Source organism: Varroa destructor, unplaced genomic scaffold (genome assembly GCF_002443255.2).
Source record: "Varroa destructor unplaced genomic scaffold, Vdes_3.0 BEIS01000007.1, whole genome shotgun sequence".
Taxonomy (NCBI): domain Eukaryota; kingdom Metazoa; phylum Arthropoda; class Arachnida; order Mesostigmata; family Varroidae; genus Varroa; species Varroa destructor.
Window position 1 is genome coordinate 24,285,682 of NW_019211460.1, and position 17,846 is coordinate 24,303,527.

Genomic DNA, 17,846 nt, shown 5'->3' on the forward strand with positions numbered 1-17,846 from the left:
ACACTTATCGCTGTGTTAAAGGCTAGTTTATAAGTAGTTTACCATAAATCATGTATGTTATAACTTAGATTAACTTTACAGTTCATCAAGATAGCGTACGTGAAAGCCCCACTATCAGATGCCATCGATTTCAAGTTTGCTTAAGCGCAAAAGCTACAATTCATTCATCCTCAATATCAACGCTACACCTGTTTAAAGCAACCACGTCATAATATCAATGCGCAATTATATTACAACGTTTTAGAGATCGTATGCGCCTGACAGGAAATATACTATATTACCAGCGGCTACATAAAGCATACATATATACAATACTGTAATAAGCCCCTATTATTAGCAAAGCGAACTTCACCCTTATGCTCTTCCTACGTGATTGTAGCGTGTTTTTCTATATCTAGAATAATTATCTAGCTAGCATCCTAAATAAGCTCTACTCGTGCTACGGAAAGCAGTCTGTTTTCAATAACGGTGGTTGTAGACAGACAGGAAGCGTGCAGCGGAATAGGACGATATGAATTGAGCCAATCGCATCACGAAACCACTTCTTTCGTGTGCACGACTACAAAATGCTTTCATCAGCACTCGCTTAAGCGCTTGCGATCGTCAGAGGATAGCGCGAGCGGCCGAGCACACGCGGGGGCATGTAGGGGTTGGGGGACACTTATAGAGAAGTTGTAACGGCAGTGGTGTGTAGTAGTTGTTGTAGTAGAAGGGAACTGGATTCGTAGCAAGTAGTGGCTAGACCCACTTACGCCTTAGCGGTGTGCGCGGTTGGGTCGACTCTGGTTGCTTGTCCCACATTGTCTGTAGAGTAGCCTGCTTGCGCCGTGGCCCTCCGCTTTTAGTTTATCCGACCTATTACCACTCCCGTTCTCTTGGAGTTACCACAACTATATCTACTACTCGAGCCAATCCTGCTACAACCGGCGGCAGCGCTCTTCTGCAGCAGCCACGGCCGCCCCTCTTCATGGCGATCGGTGGAACTCGGTCGCTGGCTGTACGGCAAGCTGGCGAAGCCAAAGAATAATTGAACACTTCCGCAACGAGCCGTGAAGCTGCTATGGAGGGACCCAAGGGTAGCTGCTGCGTCGACGAACCGACCAGCCAAGCCTACCCGTCACGAGCCTAACACGCAACTACTCCTTCCAATGCTATCACCATGAGCGCCAACGGTGTTTGTGACCACTGCAAGCAACGGGTACGCCCTGCAAGAAGCAGCCTGCTGGCAGCCGCTGCTGTGGACTATGGCACAGCGCAGGCTACAGTTAGCCGTAGAAGGAACCAGCCAGGAGCAACAGCGGCTGTGGAAGAATACAGCAAAAGCAAAACCGTTTCCATCACTATCACAACATAGTTCAGGACTAGCGTACCGTGGCCTGCTTTCCAGCCTGTCCATCCTTGGAGTTCCCCGCGGAGCGGTGGGTATCTCTGATCAATGGGTGCACATAACTAACGAAGTTGTTTGGCTAACAGAGAAGTTGCCCTAAAGCGCCCGAAAGCTAAACCTGCGGTTAAGTTTCGTTACTAGCCGTCCTAGTGGCCTACTGTCTGTTGGTCTATCGAATAAGGCAAGACAGCGGTTAGGAAGGTCGAATGAGAAGAGCACGCCTGAGAGCGTATAATCAGTTGAGAAGGCTGGAGAAACAAAAAGAAAGGCGGTGAGAAAGAAAGACAGTGCAGGAAAAAAGGCATGGGCCGGAACTGCCATTTCGAGCAGAGCGATTCGTGGGCTGAACGGCACGAAGGGGGCTGACAGTATCTTCATGACTGAGTTAACGGGTTATACATAGGAATTTACAATGGGTGGGTAAAGAATAGCGAGAGAATGAACGATATTGGCTGTCCTCACCAGTTGCTAATAAGCAACTGACCCGAAATAAGTTCTTGTCTTAACAAATAAATTATGGCTTGACTGGCAATGACAATCTAATACGTATTTGCTTCCCTCATCACTCCCAAAATGCTTTCATTTTATAGCATAATAGGAATACATAATCCAAGCATCGAATTCTACTTAAACCGTCTGTATTTCGACGCTTTTCATACTAATATAATTTATCGTATATTAGTTATATTAATCAGCTCTATTCCAAGACGAACGAAAGACAAAATTTTATCGTTGACCCAAATCCCCAATCTAGTCTACAAAATGGGTACAAGTGGCGCAGATAGACTTTTTTTCTTTTTGCTGAATCAACATCATAGATCAGCGCGTGCATGTATTATCTAGCGAATCACTCCTACGGTAAGTATAAAAATTAGATAAATAGGCATTTCAAAGCTAAAAATATTATTGCTATATTATTCAATGTCAGCCATATTGTTTATTTTAAATTTACAAAACCCACGTTTTCGATAGTAACAACTCAAATGGATGCCGCTATCCTTCGCTACACGCTATGTTCGTACCTCGTGTAGACTTCTATGAAGATCTACAATGACGTCCTAAATCCAGCTATTAACTGGCATCATTTCATGAGGTTTACATCATCGATACACACTGATATCAACCCTTAATTTCTATACATGAGCTGGCTATGCCCATGACTATATCCAGACTTCAAGCGAAGGAAAGATGAGATTTATTATAGATATACATATGCAGATATAGTTTTTTTTACAAGAAAGTTATGTGGTTTCTGTAACTTACGAAATCGGCCTGATGATATTAGGCCAAAGTGATAGATATTATTTCTCGAGAACCGTATAGCAATTCGTTTTCGTTTATCAATCTACAGAATCATATTTGTGTAGTGTTGTAAGATCGATTGTGTTAGGCTTATAATGTTACTGGCCATAAAAAGTCCCTATAGACTATGTAAATAACGAATATTATGATTTACCAGTCTACGTAAAAAAGCAATAGTAGTGTGTGTGTGTGTGTGTGTGTATGTGTGTGTGTCTGTGTGTGTGTGTGTGTGTGTGTGTGTGTGTGTGTGTGTGTGTGTGTCTGAGTGTGTGTGTGTGTGTGTGTATGTGTGGGCGTGCGTGCGTGTGGGCGTATGTATGCGTGCGTGTCGTCTAACACGAAGAGGGAGCGCGTTTGGCCTTTTCGTGGTCGTCTTCTCGTACAATCGCAGGTCTCCGCACAGAGAAAAAAGTACGGGGACAGGAGTTATAGTAGGACATCTGCTGAAGAAACGATTGCGTTTTTGCTCGCCTCAGAGAAAAGTAAGCTTGTTCGAATTGTACGAACGTACTGGTGCGTGCCTATGGCTTGTGGGCCTGCCGACTTGAATATATGCGTTAGTAGAAACAGGAGAGAGCTGCATTCATGCGTACGTATCCATTTGTTTTGCATCGACTGTGTGAGATACGTTGCTCGTGCGCGTTCGTCGTCGGTGTTTTGCCTGAAGCAAACATTGCTGGGATAGCTTGAAGTGACGGAGCTGTGGTGGGAGCTTTTGCTGAGAGCTTCGGACGCAGGACTCGGGAGCTAAACGAAAACACACGCGAGCTTCTGCTAGATGTAAGAGTTTGTGTTCTTCAAAATCTCTACAGAAAGGAGTAGAGCGCAGGAATAAGAAGACGATAGAAAGGGAAAGGAAGAAAGAGGGAGAGAAGAAAACTGGAGCACGAGAGAGGTTGTGGAAGCTGGACCAGCGCATGTTAGGACTCGGGAAAAAACAAGGGTTCATTTTGGAGAGCGTTCGAGTTCTCCGTAGGGAATGCACCGCGCAGCCGAACAGAGCGGTGCGAACAAAACGGAGCTGAGCGTAGCCGAGCTGGCAATACGGTTGCAGGCAGCGTTTGCAGCCACTACGGTGCTTTAATGGGGTTTAACAGGGGGTCGGGGAACCAACGAACGCCGCGCTGAATTAAAGGAAGCGCGTCCTGGAGCGTTTGGATCGTCTGAACGCAATAACAATTTTCTTTATTTTCTTGCCGTAGTTAAGAACAACGAACATTTTACAGCTCACAACACAAAACAGAAAAGGGAGTTTTAGGGCGTGGGGGTAACGGCTCTGGGGAGAAGGCAAATATGAGGACGGCAAAGAGAACGGGTGTACCATAGGAGAATGTAGCAGCTCGATGCAAGAAGCAAACGTCTTTGAAATTATAGCCTGCTACCGCAGCGCCGTTGCGGCCGCCGATGCAAGGCTGATGCTCGTCGCCTTACTTCGCTGCCGCTCTGCACGCCTCATGGCCTCCATGAGTGCCCGGCTCAAATTTCTCCGTCCCTGCATCACCAACCGTAGCATCTAGTATTTACTCCGCTGTACTGTCAAGTGCTAGCAGTCTCATCCAGTTCCGCTGAGGCTACTTCTACCAGCAGCATCCGCGTAATATACACGCGTTCTCTTTTGTGGAAGCCGCTCATCCGCGTTTCGTGCGGGCTCCCTGCCCGCCTGCTCAGCAGAAGATAGCAGCACTTCTTCAGGCCCTTCACGCCTGCCATGGCTTGTTCTGGATCTTGCAAAGCAAACAGCTGCTATTGCCGCTGCTTGGGCCGGCCCTCCAATTCTAGATCCGAATCTAATCGTTCTGTTAACCGCGGTACGGCGTATGACAAGACCCAGTCCCGGTATTGGCCAGTCCCGGTAAATACTTGCGCCCTCGTTTTCGGCTAACCTGTTGTCTCTCAGCCCTTTGGATTTATGCAGTCCAGTTTGTCTGTTCAATTGCAATAGTCCCGCGAAGCAAAGTAAGTTCGGTTCTCAAAGCAAGCGCGTCCATTTGCAGATTTTAAGGAAGGTTCAGAGGCGCCTTACGGACATCGTTCTGGTAATCCAGTGTAACGTTTTCACTCAGCTAGTTAAGCGTTACAGATATGCCGAGATAGCGGCGAATAATACACGTACGCAGCACAGGGCAATTGTCAATCGTCACCTCCCTTCACAAAAGTCAGATACCAACCAACTAAGGGAAAGCAGGGACAGATGGAGTGCTCTCGGTGTACAGAGGATTTTAAATAGGATTCAGAGGACAAAACAAGCGAGCTTGAAAAAGAAGCATTTCAACAATTTGGGTGATGCAGTATTATAAAAAAGCTGCTAGGTCCGTTTTAGGATGATATTTCCTAAAAAAGCTACATCGTAAGTGTGGGTAAAGCACAAATGTGGGTCGGTACGTACCCATTGTGATTTTTTTACATTTCTTAATAGAGACTAGAGGTACAGCCATAATATATTCTACACGCGCATGCCGAGAGGGCCCAGATGCTAATTTTGCTACCACTGCTACCTATTTTTGGCCTTGCACGCGCCTTTATTAACCTGTGCTTATATTTCTTTACGTGTCGTTCGCGAGCTACGCTAAACATCAACGTACCTTTTTGCGTTTTTTGAACTTTGCGTTCCTCTAGCTTTGCTGTAGTCTGACATCGTCAGGCCTTCAGTCCGTGCCGTACCTTGTTATATATATATTGTTTTGTGTCCGTCTCCACCTCGAAACCTCTCTGTCTTCTTCCATCCTGCTGCCCCACAACTGCTTTTTCCTGCAACGTCGGGAGCTCCTTGCTGACGAAACAACGTAAGGTCGCCACCTTTACGAGTCCGAAGCGTTTCCCACAAGCCCGGTCGCTGGTCGCCTTTGTCGGTACTCGCTTCCAACGACTAGGAGAAGAAGGCATCTTTGGGGGGCAGCCAGGCTACAAAGGTGAGTTGCGGTATCAGCCAGCCCAAGGGGGGCTGCCTGATTCTTGGTCCTGCTGGGCAGGGTTCTGTATTGTGCTTACTTAATACGTTTCTTTAGCGCCTGTCTCGCAAGCCCAGCTCACCTTTGTCCGTCTGCTGTTGCTCTAGCTATCATAGCCACTGACCGGCGTTCCTTGGCTCCTGCAGGCTGCGCTGCCTCAGCTAAATGCGATCCCTGGTTCCGTCGATGTCGCTGCTGCTGTTACCTCTTTCACTACAGCTAAAATGAGTATAGAGTACTGTGAAGGGCATAACAGCCAAAGCTAATGTGCTGCCAGTTCCTCTCTGTGATCACACAAAGGTGCTGCTCCACAGAGCGCTCTGCTGCCAGCCAATGTAGCGCTATACAGCGAAAACTGGTACAGCTGTGTATTATTAGTGTGCAGAACACTACAGTCGGCCCTCGTCGACTGCATGCACCACGATCGAGCAAAAAGCAAAAGGCAGCCCTGTGAGGCGAGAAAAAGAAGCCGGCATATCGGATACATACTTTTACAGTGAGAAAGTACAGGGAGCAAAGCGCAAAACCAGTTGGGCGGCTGGCTGTCGGTTCCACCGGCAAATTTGTCCCGGTTGCAAGGCTAGCGACAGTTTCGCAGCAAAAAAAAGATCAGAAACAAGGAGCGCGCATACGAAGATGAAGAAGGAACAGCAATAGTTGTTAGTAAAAGCACGAGCAAGCCCTTTTGGCCGTTCATCCGTTCGCGTTGGGTACTGACATTGGACATTTCGGTCCCAGTGCAAAGTTTGGTGTTGGGTCGGCAAGGGTCACGAGGATCACTAATGGAGTCAGCAATGAAAGTGCCCCTATTTGGAAACAGCAGAAGCTTTGCCCTATCACTATCCCAACTCGCCGACGTCATCTTCTTCAACTCCTGCTAATATTGCCATTGCATTATGATTCATTTTCGGATGACGTCAGCCAGCTGTGCGGATAACTCGCCGCAGCTGCGGTCCTTTACCTGATGGACGAACCTGTGTAGGACCAGCACCTAGCGTGATCCTATAACTTTAGGATGACAAGGGTAACGCATTAATAGGAACGGCAAGGTCAACAGGAACTGAGATACCAATCAGAAGCGGGAAAGTGTCGCGGACTAAGTCAGTGGACAGAATTATCTGCTAACTTGAATGATCTATTAGAAATGAATTAACTAGTGTTTTTGTTTATATAGGTTATGTTCGTTAACTACATTTTTATCACTGCTGCAGAAAGAGAAAAGGACATTAGAATATGCTAAGGTCGTACAATATTCATACCTGACCGAATATTTTTCTTGGATTTATGTAAAAGCAAAATAGAAAACAAATTTTTAAGTTTATAAAAAATCTGATAATTAACATGAAGACTATCAACTACTTGTACTACGATCAAATAATCTTCGTAATGGCTTAAGACCGCTTCTAATTTAGTGTAGTCACGTTAGAAGGACAAGTTTCAAATTGGCTATTACGTGTTCCTGTAGACATTACCTTACCGGTGCTCCCTACATACTACTCTACATACAAGTATACATATATATATATATATATATATATATACATACAAGTACACTGGCTAGCATAAGAATCCCCATGCTACATTAAGTGACCTTACCCCTGTAGAGTTTAGTGAATTCAACCTCCGCTGGCGATCCAATAAAGGTATACATACTATATTTATTCCGAAGGATTTACACGAACGCGAGTGAGGTCTATGTTTCTGCAAACGAGTGACATGACAGAGATTAGGTTTGGGCTAAACATGACGTAATGCTGAGCAATAAAGTTTGAATTCGAAATCAAGTATGGAAACAAGATTCGATAACTTCGCACTGGTCAGTTGCCGCTAAGACCATTTAGTAGGATACTTACGGTTACACCTCGTAGAACAGTTTTTTAGGATCGGTTCAGTTGAACCATAAATTCAGCGAACACCGTAAGCTTAAATACTGGATACATGGAGTATGGTTTTTAAAAAATTATAAATAATTGGGTACCTTCTTAAAACGCTAAACTCTCCATTATGTATCAATAGCATGAAACATCTGACCTATTTGAGTTGTAAGATTAAGTTTCCTACGATCTGTTAAGTCAAATGAACTTTTTTTTTATGAACATTTTTTAATATATTTAGCACAATTAAAAGATGAAACCTATGTTATGATATATTTACTATGGTACAGGTTTCGGTAGTCTTTGGTAAGGTTTCTTGCGGAACATTCACGTCTAAGGTTTGTTCACAAGGGAAAGTGATAACATATCGTATTTTTACCCAATTTGGTTTACTGGGTTAAATTGGTCTAAATAAAAGTTGTCAATTAAGGGCAAATAGTCAAAAAATAAAAATAATAGTAATTTAGGCAAAATAAATTAAAACATTTAAGTAATTAAAATATTCTATGTTGAATTGATCTGGTTGAAAGTCCTGTAACTTGTTCGGAGTTTTCGGCTAAGCTCACACGTATCGCATCATTATATAGTCAGTATTTCAATTTATAAACAACACAGCAAGACTCAAGGAAATACTGTGCGCACATGAACAGACATACTACCTCCGCAAATAGTCTGCCAAATTTATTTTACTTGCTATTGTTTTTGACAGCTTGGCAGTTACCTGGATGTTTTTAACTGGATTAAAGGAAACATGAAATATATGTCGTTCAGTAGTTTTCTCAAGTCTGAACGAAAAATATCAGGCGGATTTTCTGAGGTTGATGTTATTAGGTTTAATCGATTATTTCATTTGTTCCTGTTACCTACTTTGAAGTATACCCATTTCCACGACTGCACCGAATTATTACTGTGATGTATATCAAGATTTATTTTAGGTCCTTTTCTTAATAATATCCTTACGTATTTTCCTTCTGTATTCGAGACCCAAACAATAGCGCGGTGTAGGTTTCCGTTGTGCTTACAAAAAATACTAAATACACTTTGAAATCTTAAGAAACATCCATCATTTTTATAAGTTCTAAATAGTTGCGAACAAGTGGAAAAAATTAAAAAAATGTCCTCCAAAGTACAATCGGACATAAATAAAAAATAATAGGCAGTGTAATTTCACTCAAATTATCTATATAAATGTTGGATTAACTAGCGTTAACGAAGGCGTTACTGTGAACAGCAGCGATCAAGTAAAGGACTAAAATATAATAGAATTTTAAAAATGAGAAAATTGCCAATTTTAGGGAAAAAGTAGTTCAATCAAAGATGAAATTGATTTCGTATCCACTTTTCACAAAGAAGTTTAGATATTAATAATCGAAATTATTAAAATCGAAAAGGGTTCTGAGGCCGATTGGTGGCGTTTTATTTAGTTCTTCACATCTCATCACCTAGACCCTACAATCTTCGATACAGATTGAAAACAATTGCGCCATAATTGGTAGTTTCCTAGTTTTATAAAAAAAATCTAACGAGTGAAAAAACAATTTTTGCTTTGTCGCACAGATAAATCATAAAATATCTCTTCTATCATGTGTACCATTTGGTCCTAAAAACTTCACACTGTTTTGCTACCGTTGCCTTAATGAGAGCAAGACATATCACAGAAAACGTTTATTATTTATATGTTCGTTCCTTTGTACTTCAGGCGAACTTCCTCTTGCACCAGTTCTCAAATCGTTTTGACCATTGAATTTTAACACTAGCTATGGTACATTTCGATGTTTGCCTATGCGTGCAGGATAACAAAATCCTGATTGCGAATCTCTCTCTCTCTCCCCCCCTCTCTCTCTCTCTCTCTCTCTCTCTCTTATATATATATATATATATATATATATATATACTTTTTATATCTTTATTATCATTTATCACGTGTTGCGATCTCGTATACGTTAAAACTATAATCGCATGGCCGTACAGAAGCCATGTTGTGTACATAAATATATATTGAATTAATAGTAAAACAAAATCTGATTTCCTGAGGTCCCTGACGAATATCATCAACAGTTTGAAATGTTCAGTCATATATCATCATCTCGAGACGGATAATGGTTCGAAAAAAGCTACAGTGTTCTCGCCATAAGCTTCTGCTCCGCAAAAAATCTTGCTATTCCTAATGGCAGCCATGGGCCGGAGCTAGGCTGCCGATATAATCCAACGTAGAGAGGCAGCAAACTACCCCAGCTCGCGACGAAGCGAAGTTGGCGGCGAGCGCACTAAACAGACAGGCCAGCTGAGTAAGGCCAGAGCAAGGCAAAGCAGCCAGGAAGTATTCCAGAGTTTTCCGACAGTGCTTCTGACCACTCTCGCGATCCGCTCCGCTCAGAGGGGTAGTGGAAAGGGGAAGGCTCACTCTCTAGCTCGCAAAGTTTCGACATCGCCTTTAGCCCTGTACGAGGCAATGTCGCAAACTACCCCGGTCTGAACGAGCGAACAGGAGACGGCCGACTGCTGTCCGCCGCTCCAACAGCCACACTGTAACATCGACGCGGCGGCAGTGGCAGCAGCGGAAATAGGGATAGGGATAAGCGTAGAGGGAAGGTGGACTGTGGGGAATTTGCCGGCCATGCTAGCGGGGGAAGTGGAGTGGTCTCCCTCTTTTACCAAAGCCTCGCCAGGCGGCGCTAGTTAGTCTGTGCAACGGTATCGACATAGTGGGGCTTCTGGAAGAACTCTGGAATTCGCAGAAGGCAGAATCCGTTCACCGTTTAAAGTTCTAGGAACTGGCAATATTCAGTTAGTGTGTAGAGAGCGTGTTCAACATATCTAGCAGCTATGCTTGTTATATGAACGTAAGTTAGATAAATAGGGCTATATAGCTTCGTAAATAGCTGACACGAAGCTGTCGGAAACTGCTGTCAGAAACTCACTCGTTTTTCGTCTGCTAACGTTACGTGAAGCTATGGAAACGTGATGATTGAGGTCGCAGCCTCTCACGTGCATGCTGTGATCGTGTGTATCCAAGCGTCTACTCAATTTCGATCATGGCGTTCTCTCATAGTCGTTCTCTTTTGCCGGCTTTTCTCATTTAAGTGCAACAATAGCACACGGTACTGCGAATCTCTCCGTACTGAGCAGCCCCTTCAGGTTTCTCCTTAACGCAGAGCCCACTGTCGCGTTTTTACTCACGTAAGAAGTGGACTGTTGCCGATTACATTCGTAGAGGCTAACACGGGTTAGGGTTGAGACTTCGCTTTCAGAGCAGTCGGCGGGAAAGGTAACACAGCAAGACGTGTTTCCAAAAATTTACCTGTATCACATGCAATCTACGATAAGCAGTATCCCCGTGGAAATTGCACTTTGGCCCACATGGAAGTTTTAGCTACTTGATGTAGCAAAAAATACGTTAAGACACTATATATTTAAACCCTACTGAGATGCATTCACACACACAAAATAAGCGAACATTTATGGCAAAAATCGAAATGATAAAGTTCTCCGTTAGTTTAAAAAATGTACTATCGGGGGGTTTTCTGTATATTCAAGGGGCGAATCGAATTACTATAATATAATTCACCTATTTACTTCAATTTAGAATTTATCGATATCCATTAATATTATCGAAGAGTTTCTTCACGAGCTCTTTTTCTTTCGCGTGACGCGCGAAATTACTACAAAAAATAGTGTAGCTACTATGGACGTCGAAGACCACCCTTCCATTCGGCATTTTGTAATCCATTGCACTGCCTCTATGAGTTGATACTAATAACGCCAGAAATATAAACTGTTTCCATCACAGACTTTCCACACGGCCGCTAGGAATTCTATTAGCCGGCTGGTTTCTACCGCAAAGCAAAGGGCGTCAGCGTCCGGATTCGAACCCAAACTACCACCACGCGCCTCTAACACAAGTATGCAAACACGTTACCCACTGGGCTATCAATGAGTTGTGCCTATTGCTTATCTATGTTTCGAGTTTCACGTCGGGTATCACCGTTATACAGGCAAATACGTTACCCACTAAGTTAAGTGTGATCGAGCTAGGGAGAATAAACCTCTCTATGGCGGACCTGATTTTGAGCAGACGACACGCGTTTCATATTTGCTTACATTCTGTAATGCATCTTCTCTGGGCCAACTTCGTAATTTTTTGCTTATCGAATGCTCTGGACAGCTACGTTCAGAACCGTTTCGCAAAAATGAACTATCTATCTTTCTGCAGTATTTAATTTTAGTTGGCTCAACATTAGCATCGACTACAGAAGAGGCAGAGTCCAAGGAGACGGTAAATAAATGATTTCTTCTAACGATCTGCTTTGTTGAAACCGATGTTTACACAAAGTAATGCTGTGGAAGATATAAAACGCAATTAAGAAACACGACCTATTGTATCTGTTGAATATATATTTTCTAATTCATTTTATTACTTATTATTATACCATTATTATTATTGAGTTAAAATTTGATAACAATAATGGTTATTAAATTTTTGTACCTGCACATATTCAGATATGCACCTGCTTCCTAGAAAATGAATTGAAAAAAAAAAAGGAAAGACTGACAATGCGCTAAAATTGCTACAGCGGGGCAATTAGATATCGAAGCTAGGTAATAGAATAACTAGAAAAATGTTATGGACTTCCCGAAATAGGGCCGTTAGAAAGCTGTAACAAAAGACAACAACGAGGTCCACTATAACGGTATTACAGAGGAAGTGCAACAAGATATTAGAAGCATTCCAGCGACATTCCGGGCGAGCGGATCCGAACTCGGATCGCGTAGGGTCCAGCGCGTATATATAACACAGATCATTTGTGAAAAAGGGAGTACTAAGGAGAGTTTTTCGCTGCAACGCAGATCGTGTAACAATAGCCACAAGCCAATATTTAATCTTGTTCTATTCGAAACTTTAAGTCTTACCCGAATCCCGTGTGAATAGTGATCAATAATAATTATATATAATTACAATATATATTGATTATCCTACTATGCCACGAAGAATATATTTTGATTCTTCTCTAACGAAGAATAGTGGAAACAAGATTTCAGGCACGAGAGCAATTTTGTCGAATGCTACTTAAGGTATAACGCGTTCGGAGAAAGCGCTCGTTATATTTTATTTTTCTATTCTTTTAATGCAAAAGTCACCCCAAAGGACGCCTTTTCCGAATCTCTTGCAAATACCTGCGGGAGCATGTAAGGCATGAACGAAATCTGTATAAATGGCAGGTTACACTTGACTTTGAAGCAGGGCAACAATAAACTAATCAAATCCGAACATTTCAGCCGCTTTTCCTACTCTCGCCGCTATAATGAAGACAAGGCAAATTGGAAATCGTTGCAAAGTTAATTGATGTACATACATATAAACCGATGCTTTTACATTTAGCAGTCTAGTTAAGTTGTAACCAACTGAGAAAGCTCTCGGACGATTTTTTTGGAACGATCTATCAGATTATGGACCTCTCTACTCTTCAAAAAAAAAAAACAACATCATATATGTACTGGTAAACGTCGATTTAAAATGACTGAAATTCACTATGGATGGAAAAAGTGAGTTCCAGAAATTTAAGCGTCGTTTTCTTGACATCGATCATTTTCGCCACACACCACAATGCGAGGTTATTGATTGTTAAATAGACAGAATGAAAATAAATAGATGAGCTCACTTGTAGACTTCTCGGACCGTTGAAGTCACATCTAAGAACAACTTTACCTTGTAACGCAATTTTCTATTCTATCAGACCAGGCCTAGTTAACCTAGATCACGGTGTCAGTGTGTACAGCGTTTGATCGTGGTCAGATTCTATATTCAGTTAGAATGACACATCAAGTAGCGGGCATCTTGTATTTTAGTATTTGATGTTAACCAACGTTTTTACTTATTCAGTATAGTAGTAACGCTAAGATGCATCATATGTACAATGAATCCTGCCGAGGTAGATTGTCAAAAAAGAACTGACCATTTTTCTTCTTAAGTGGCTTGAAAAGCGGAATTTTAAGTAATAAAAATCTCGTGATGTTGAAGTCGGTTTCATTTAAACACTGAGATCTAGCCGAAGCAGATGTGCGAAGATTGTTGAAACGTCTGCATTCAGACTTCGCGTAAATAGAGGCATACTGACAATTCGCCTGCTCCTTTGACCAGCATTTCTGCAAAGAGGTTCGTTCACTTTACAATTTTACTACTATAAAGTTACAAATGTTTACGCTATTTATAATTAAAATGCGTTATCGAAAGAACTACTCTCAAGATGGTTCGTTCAGGGAGTTCACCCACTGTAAAGGATGCTCTTCGGAGTCGTCAACCGATCACCAAAAAAGAGGCGATGGAATTATTGTGAAAACTGAGCAGGTCTAACGCGTGAGTAGCCACCATATCACCGGAAAGCTAAGCATCTAGTACCAAGCAATTTCCAAACAACAAAGACTCCACGTCCGAGAGCCAACACTCGATCTTTCCTCCATTTGCGAAAGTTCAAAGACACGCAACAAAATTGAGCCGTTTCTAGGACAGCTGATCCGAGCTGATGAAGAGTAGTAAGTCACACACGACAACAGTGTGCAAATGTGCATGAAGATGTACTGCGCAATCTGTAACAAAGCTTAGATTGGCGCTGAACAAGAGGACGCAATGTGTTTCGTGGGCCTGGAGAGACCGTGCAATATGAGGCCGCCGCCTCGCAAAACAATTAATTCATTGAATTTTCACTGTGAACACATAACAATATTATAACGAGCTGTTGTTTAAAATCGAGCAAGTCTCTTAATGGGCAGAGAAGTTATCGATCTTCGCCATGACAGTGCCAGATCACGTGCCTATCTGTAGCCATCCGGCAAAAATGGAGGTAATTCAAATAGGAAATTTTAACGTATCCTCCGGATATCCTCCACAAACTTCCTTGATGGTGTCAATTTCGTCCCAATGTAGAGTTGCAAAGATCAATTGCCGTAATTACTTTACACATACAGAAATTATACAACGATGGCGTAACGTATTACTAGAGAACGATGAGAGAAGAGTATCGATTGAAATTGCGCGTATTTCGTTTAGTCATATTATTTTTAAAATATAGATATATTTGCTCTAATATTGGCTTCAAAACGTTCACGATTTTTTCGATAACCAAGTATATATGCTCAATTCTAAACTAATCTGTAATAACTACTCTCGATTTATCCATCTCCGCACTATTTTCTTTGATTGTTTACAATACATATGGAAAAAACAAAGGTCTTGTTAAACAGACAGAATTGTACCGACTGTATTTTTGTCGTCTGCCAAGTAAATATCCAACTATTTGCATCAGCTCTTTTATCTCTCTGTGTTCCATACAAACTAATAACAATTTACGCCGACATCAACTTGCGAGTTCATTGAATTTTCCATATATGATGATTACCAAATACATATAACGCTTGAGCAGCACTTGCCTTTATAACGCATATTCATAAGAATGGCATTAAGACAGAATAATCTTTTGTAAGTATAGCAGACATGCAGCGTAGTCTTCTGCTTTTTCTTCATCTATCCAAAGAATTGTTTGGTGCCCTGTGCCTGCATATGCGAATAGTTCAGAAATCGAACATTTCACCGCTCGTCTCCTCCCCTTTCGTCGGCTATACTATTTTCATCTCTTTGGTCATGGCCTCCCCCTACGTCTAATGCGACAACATTATTTCCTATGCTTTTCAAGCAAAACTTCGTAGCGTCGTATGTTGCATTGCTAGAGAGAATCTCTACCTCCGTTAGTTGGTGCTAACCCCCCAGACGGACACCGTACTCGTCGAGGTGTTCCTATGCAGTACAGTGCAAGTCTTAGGGACGGTTGGAATTAAAACTCCTCACAGTGCTAGACATAGCCCTATGTTTTGTCGAGCCCGGAGGGGCGAGAGGATAAGGATGGACATTGGTATGAAGGCGCAGTGGACAGGACGTACCGAAGACGCCGATAGTAACCAGGGCTTGCTAGCTCATTGCAGGCTATACTATTTCCTCCCCAATGCTCGGTCGACCCCGTCGGCTACGAAGGCGCCCTGTGTGCACCCCTCTCATAGAGAGAGACTCGCTTACCCACCCCTTTTGTCACGCAGTCCGGCAAGCGAACGATCCCCCAGCAGCTTACGAGCCTCCTTCTTCAACTGTCGAGCGGTGACATAGGGAAAGACAGAGAAAGACGAACGAGAGAGAAACAGAGACTGCCTCTGTGAGGAGAATCTATATGAAGCCAGACGATGCCACATGGGGCGGGTATTCGAAGCTTCGCGCAAAGACGAGTATAAAAAATATATCGGGTATGAGTTTTACGAAGCGAAGAAGCCCGAGACAACTGAGAGCTATGCATGCAGGGCAGTCAAGCTGGCGGACGAACGAACGAACGCAAGGAAGAACGTTGCTGTGATGCAGCTGCCGTTAGGCCGTTAGACGCAGTTCCGCCTACGTCACTGTCGTCGGCGACGACATACAAATGTGGCTGAAGCTGCAACAAGTGTCGAGCCCTTTGGAACCATTTAAACACTTACGATGCGCTAACCAGGCTTGTCACCTTCGCTGCATCAGGGCTACGGCACTGCCTCACAGTTGCTTCACATCGTACTTGGCTTCCAACATGGAGTAGTCAAAATACGATAACTTATCCTACTCGTTAAATAAAGCATATCTTTTGTGCAACGCAAGAAGAAGCATGGGTTGGCCATTCTGTGCTTTAACAGTGTAAGAAATTGGCGTTCTGCCATTATTTGGCCAAGATCGCATAATAATATAAAGGATTTTCTGAGAATCGCTTATGTTTCTATTATAGAACTAAAGGTAAAGGACAATCATTTCAAGTACGATTACGGCAGCCGATGCTTTTCGTTACGTGAATGGTCAAAGAAGCGAGCCAGGTTTGAAGTAAAATATTGTCTTATATCGAATCTTGTCGAACACTTAAATACTGCTGTTGTTGTCCAGTTGCGCAGTGCATGGCTAATAAACGAAAAAGGATAAATGTTACAAATATTGCACTTTGTCTGCCTCGCCGATCCCAGGTGCAGGGATTGCTTCTATCCTCCACTATATATTTGTTACAATTAGTATTTAATTGAGGTACAATCTACATTTTGTATTAAAGAATAAGGCAGCATGATATTGGCTCCTTGGCTTATGGGTTGGAGGGGTAAATCCGAGAGGTCGACCTTCTGGTTAATACCTGCTGATACTACGAATGCTTTTGAAACGGTAATCCGACAGAGAAGAGAAAATTTACCGATTGTCGGGTAACTATTGAAATTAAGAAAGATAGATAGTTCAGTTAAGCAAGCCGTCAATCTCACTTTGCTATAAAAAGTTTCCAATCATCGTTATAGGCTATGGGTTAAGCTATTTTTTCTTCATTCTTGTGTCCTTAAGTGCTCCGTTCATTATAAGTTTTATTGCTGCGCGAAATCATAATAATCGCTTTATCACCCAGGCCACCATTTCAGAGCCTTTTCTTTAGAATGCTTTACCCACATCAGCCGGGTGAAGGGCTGCTCGAAAGAGTACCCATGTCCTTTACATTAAGCATCGGGACCGTTTGGGTCACGGTAACGCCGCTTTCGCTGCTCTGCTTAGCTTTGTTTTTGAACTTTCAGATTGCAGGGAATTAGTACGTCTTACCACTTAAATCAGATTGCAAAATGATTGTCAATTTAATCTATTGTTGTAAGTTATTTAATGTTACTTTCTGAGTTGGAACGAAAGGTCCAAGTGAAAACAAAAATAACCTACAATTTATCTTGTAGAATAAACCTAACTAGGATCGTTTTACTTTTTATATAGGCTTAACGTCGGCTACCCTCTGTGCCAATGTTCAGTAAAGCTTCCGGAAATAGCGCTCAGGACAATGAAAATAATGAAGTAAATACATTTCTTCTACATTTTTAGGAGCAGGACTCATTTCGTCATACCCATCTAATATCGTACACACATGTTGATGATTGTTATAAACAAATTTCAGAATCCTTCATTGTCGCCTAGAACTAGAGCATCGAGGTGATTTTAAGGTGAGACATGTAACCTTAACCTATTAAATAATACCCATTAGGTAAGTACCAATTGGATGCTTTTCGAACGCGTTATCCATTGGAATCACAAGCCCCGAATCAATTATCGTTTGTGTCGTTTCCCATTTGAATTAAGTGTCAACAAGTTCAATTTGCGTTGTCAAGTTGCGTCGGAAACAACCTTTATTAAAACAGACTATGCCGTATCGTAGCTTGGAAGAACAAATTAAATTATCACAGAGCTTCCGAAAAAGCTACTTCAAATGGGTTTTCGTTTACTTCGAACTTCCTTCTCAAGCTCGGAATTGATCTAAAGAC

The 17,846-nt window shown here is 42.4% G+C and overlaps 2 long non-coding RNA genes across 2 annotated transcripts in view; one reads left to right on the plus strand and one right to left on the minus strand.

The window, feature by feature from the left end:
* Nucleotides 1–9,163: 9,163 nt before the first annotated feature.
* Nucleotides 9,164–13,923, minus strand: LOC111254489 (uncharacterized). The gene is made up of 4 exons (XR_015316383.1): nt 13,783–13,923; nt 13,466–13,655; nt 10,433–10,812; nt 9,164–10,236 (listed from the first exon to the last, which is right to left on the minus strand). It is a non-coding gene; the product is annotated as an uncharacterized LOC111254489 (long non-coding RNA).
* A 257-nt stretch (nt 13,924–14,180) lies between these two features.
* The window catches only part of LOC111254159 (uncharacterized), a 29,195-nt gene continuing 25,529 nt past the window's right edge, over nt 14,181–17,846 (plus strand). Inside the window, exons 1-2 of the long non-coding RNA XR_002674952.2 lie at nt 14,181–14,350; nt 17,483–17,528. This is a non-coding gene — a long non-coding RNA (uncharacterized LOC111254159). The remainder of the gene's footprint in view (nt 14,351–17,482; nt 17,529–17,846) is intronic.